A 5,288-nucleotide genomic window follows, 5' to 3' on the forward strand; every position below is an offset into this window, starting at 1 on the left:
GGGGAGGATAGGGCTTCTTTATCATACAGGTTAAGGTCCACCGTGGAGAGGTGTCAAGGGAAGAACCTGGAAACGGGAATTGAAGCAGAGGAACACTGCTTACTGGTTTACTCCCCCAACTTTCTCAGCTACCCTTCTCACACAGCCCAGGCCCACCTGCCTAGAGATGGCACTGACCGCGGTGGGCTGGGCTCAGTTGCCATCAAGAAAATGTCCCATAGACATGTCCACAGGCCAATCCGATGGAGGCAATTCTTCAGTGGAGGTTGCCTCTACACAAGTGTGTAAAGTTGACAACTGAGATTCGCTATCACCATCCTAACTCATCCCCCTTGGGCTGTGTATCAGAACTTTGTCACTTTTTAGGTTGAATAAGACTCTGTCATTTGTCCATTGATGGGTATTTGAGTTGTCCCCACTTGTAAGTACTAAGAACACTGCCATGGACACTGGTTTGCAAGTCTGCACTCTTGCTTTAGATCTCATCTAGCGGGCAACTGGTGGGTCTGGAGGCAATCCTGTGCAGGGGTTTTTATTTTAAATTTTTATTGTTTTTTTAGTAATCCTAGCTGTTATCCACAATGACCATGCCATTTGACTTTCCTACCAATGGTGTCGAAGGTTCTAGTTTCCCCACATCCCCACATCTCTTTGCTGGGAGTCTGCTGTGGAACAATCCTTTCCTACACTATGAATATGTATTACTCTCACTGGTTAATAAATGGCTGACAGGCCAGTAGCTGGGCAGGAAGTTAGGCAGGAAAGCCAAACTGAGAATGCTGGGAAAGAAGGAGGGAGAGTCAGGAGTCACCAGCCAGGTGCAGAGGAAGCAAGATGAGAAAGTCATACTCAGAAAAGGTACCAAGCCAGGTGACTAAACATAGATAAGAATTATGGGTTAATTTAAGTGTAGGAGCTAGTTAGTAATAAGCCTGAGCTATCGGCCAAACATTTATAAATAATATTAAGCCTCCAAGTCAATTATATGGGAAGTAGCTGCTGGATATTTGGGAGTTACTAGTGGGACAGAAATTTGCGATTACATGTGGTGTTCCAACATGTGGCTGAAATTTCCACATAAAACCTGTGATTAAGAGTCTCATGAGCTACCAGCCAAGCATGTTAATTAATACAAGCCTCTGAGTGATTATTTGGAAGCAGCTGTGGGACTGAGCGGGACAGAAGAAAGCCCCCATTACAGGAGTTAGTATGTTTGTTTGCTTTTGATAAGGGGTATACGCTTGAGATTTGGGTTGAGGATTCGAGGCCCCCTGAAGGCTTTTCACAGCATGCTAACTGCCTTTGAGTTCTGCAGATCCCAGTCTGAAAGCCCAGCCTGGCCTTTGTATGCCTACAGTGCCAAGGCTGGCATTGGAGCAGTGCCTGCTTTGACTCCATTCTGAGAAGTAAGCAAGGTGATCAATTTCAAATTGGAGGCAGGAGCAGTGGTGGGAACAGATGCCTCTGTGTGAGGGCAGGAATGCAGAGCCCTGGTGGAGACCAGCCTTCCTCTCCTCCTGAGGAACCATCTCTCTCTTCTCTTCCCTTCTCTCCTACCTCTTCCCACCTCTCTGCCTCCTTCTCTCTCACACACAGACAACTCCAATAAGACATCATCTCCTGTTCTCCCTTCAGGTCCCCAAATCCAACATACTGGTAGAAGCCATCTTAGTTGAAAACCTTTTAAATCCATAGGTGCTTCTGATGGGCTGGGTTTCTCTCACAATTTAAAAAAACATGTGGTGGCCAGAGCTTAATATCCTGACACGCCTTTAGTCTCAGCACTATGGAGGCAGAGGCAGGTGGATCTCTGTGAGTTCAAGGCCAGCTTGGTCTATATAGAGAGTTCCAGGCCAGCCAGGGCAACACAGTGAGACCCTGTCTCAAAAACAAAACAAATCAACAAAAAAAACAAACCAAAACAAAACAGTGAAAGTCATCAGGGCTCCTGATTTGGGAATCAGGAATTTGGGGATTCCTTCAGGGACAGAGCCTCAGAGCTTGGTCTGCACTCTGCTCTATCAACACTCTGAACCCGCAGCTAGGAGAGGGCGCGGCTCTGCCCAGGGCAGTGCCTGCCAAACCTCCAGCCGACTCTCTCCAGATCCAGGGGCTGCTAACATTGTCTCATGTGCTCCCCAGGAGAGTGGCTGTGCCTCCTGCCCTAGGAAGGAAGGTGACTGTCCTTGGGATGGAGGGTGACTGTCTTCTATAGGAAGGTCATTTGAGTCACCTCCCAGGAGGAGCTCTGGCTCTTCCCTTCATGACTTTGTGTAGAGACATTTATGGTCATACACATGCATGTGCTTTAATGTGTTTTAATCTTTACACGCGGCATCTTGTCCTGCTACTTGCCTTCTCCCACCTAACTCGGCACATATAAATAGACTTCATTTATTTTTTAATTTGTTTTAAATTAGATTTACTTATTTTATTTTGTGTGTAAGGGGTATTTTGCCTGCATGTATGTGTGTCTGTGCAACTGTATACCTGGTGCCCACAGAGGCCAGAAAAGGGTGCTGTATCCCCTGGGACTGTAGTTGTGGACAGTTGTGAGCTGCCATGTGGGTACTAGGGGTCAAGCCTGGATCCTCTGGAAGAGCAGCCCAGTGCTCTTAAAGGCTGAGCCATCTTCCAGGTCTCTGTACTTGAATCATTTTAAGGATCTGGTTGTTATTTATGGGAGCAGGGTCTGCATGTGAGTGCGTCACATGTGTGCAGGAGCCCTCAGAGGCCAGAGAGGGCACCAGGTCCCTGAACTGGAGTTACAGGACGTTGTGAGCTGCCCAGGTCCTCTGCGAGAGCAGCAAACACTCTCAACTGCCTGAGCCATTTGCCTCGCTCATCTGAGTGACCGAACGTTATTCCATCAGGGGGATGCTCCATTGCCGTTTATTTTAACTAGTTGGTCAGTAGTGACCAAGATGTCAATAATCATGTCAATGTCAGTAATCCCCTAGTTAGAATATAACCGTCGGGTGCAATCTTTTGTCTCCAGGTGCTCTCAGGCAGGACTGTCCTACAAATGAAAGCCAACCAGCAGTTACTGAGGCAAAGATCGCCTCTCCCTGACCACATGTAGCTGGCCCTCCATCCCTGGTTGCCTCTGCTGGAGCCCTGCTCATGGCCAGCTGAGGGGCCTCAGCACCCTCAGCTTCCTCTTCGCCACCCGTGTTTCAGCAGAGACACAAGTCAACTCTTAACCGAGCAAAGGGCTTCATCTCGGTTCTTCCTTTAACAGCGGTCCTGGGTTCAGCAGGGCCCACCGTCTCCATCCCCTGGGCAAGCCCTCTACTTAGAGCAGTTGACTGCTTAAGAAGCTCCCCATTATCTCTCCACACAGCTCCCCACAGGAGCATCTGGGCAGAGTCATTAAAAGCCAGCACGTCCCGGAGAACAGTTTCAAGGGTTACTAATAGTGTTCACAGACTGTTGAGTTGGGATAGAGCCATATGCCAGACACACTCTTCGTAATCCTTGCCAGGTTTCTCCAGGCAGTCAAAACTATATCAAGTAGATGATGACTGAACCTATTGTAGACCCTTTGGTTGGGAGAAATTGCTTCAGTATGAGGCTTTCAGCCCAAACAGACCAACCGATTTCGTGACTGGGTGAGCTTCGAGGGGCAGCCTCTCTCTCCAAGCAAATGCTGTCATTCCATCCTGATAACACTGAGGATGGTCATCTCAGGTCTTGGTGTGGCTCCTTGTACCTCTGAATCTACCCAGCTTCCTGCAGTCATTAAAAAAAAAAATGACTACATGGAGGAGCAAAGAAAAGAAACACATGGCTTCCAGATGCCCCCACATCAGGAAGGATGTTCCAGATGAGAGGAAGCGGGCACGGTGGGAAGAGATCAAGGTATGGAAAAGAGGCTAAAATTAGTCTTATCTCTCAGCCGATAGCATACAGGACTTTTAAAGCAGTCATTTTTATTGATATTGACTGTGAGAATTATCTTCTGGACTACTAAGACATTTACAGCTGAATTGGGGGACCAGGGAACCCACATGTGTAAAATGGACAATAATACAAGGAAGCGAGGGGTTGAGATTAGGTAAACGTTCAGTGTGGACTCGGGTGGAGCCCTCATTGAGACAACAACATAGAGCTTCCAAACATAAGCCATTCTTGATGGGGGTCCAACCTGGACCCCTCTACTGCCCTGACGCTTTAGTGTCTCCACCCACTGGGCATGGAGGGTCCTCTCCGAACATCTCCCTGTGCCTCTGCCGTCTCCCCTACCTCGACACAGCTGTTGAAGAGTGTGGCTTCTCTTCTCTCATCTGCATCCCATCAGCCCTCTCAAATCCGTCCAGAAAAGGAGCCCTGCAAACAGACGAGACAGATCAAGTGAAAACGTGGTTATCACCTACTTAAGGCACCACGGGTAGCTTGGGGAGCGTGAAGACTGTATATGAGGCTCTAGAAAGTTCTTTCTTCCCAGGACCTCTGGAGGAAGTCAGTGTAGCCATGGCCATAGAGCAGCTAGAACAGGAAGCCGGCGGTGGGAATGGTGGAGCCTGGAGGATCTGAGCTGGCTTGCTTCATTTATTTATTCACTTTACCGGTGTTTGCATGCTTCATCTGGATGGCTTGCTTCAGACCAGGCTGTGGACCCCTTTTCAATAAAGAGCCGGCCTGGCACAGCGCGTCTCACGCCTTGCTGTCTGTCCGCCGAGTTAAAGGCCTGGTCTGGCAACACCGTCTCTGAGGAAAATTAAACATAAAGTTGATGGTGTTCAGCATCATCAATGTTAAAATATAAATGTCTACAAGCCCCTCACAAGTAAATTTTAAAAAAATAAAAATAATAATAAGAGCCAAGCAGAGGTGGCACACGCCTTTAATCCCAGCACTCGGGAGGCAGAGGCAGGCAGATCTCTAAGTTTGAGGCCAGAACAAAATACAACAAAAAAGAAAGAAAAGAATGTTCTTAAGCAGGCTGGGGACAACACACTCAGTGTTTCCGAGAAAGCCTTGTCCCTGTAACTCGTGTCCATGAGATTCTGTGTATGTTTCAACAAATATTTCCCTGTATTGGTCCACAAGGCCATGTACCCCAGGATTCAGTCCCTTGGAGCTTCCTTCCAGGGAGCGTCTTTACAGAGTACAGGGACTATCGAGGAGTGTGGGGGAGCGCCTGGTGTGGTGCCTTCTGTCCTCTCCAGTACCTCGAAGAGAAGAGACCCAGGCAGGGCCACCTCAGCTCCTAACTAAAGGCAACTGCTCCTGGGAGTTTATGGTCTGGTCCTTTTCAGTTTCTCGTGTGTCACTTTTCTAGGGGC

This window comes from Peromyscus leucopus, chromosome 12 (assembly GCF_004664715.2).
Source record: "Peromyscus leucopus breed LL Stock chromosome 12, UCI_PerLeu_2.1, whole genome shotgun sequence".
NCBI lineage: Eukaryota > Metazoa > Chordata > Mammalia > Rodentia > Cricetidae > Peromyscus > Peromyscus leucopus.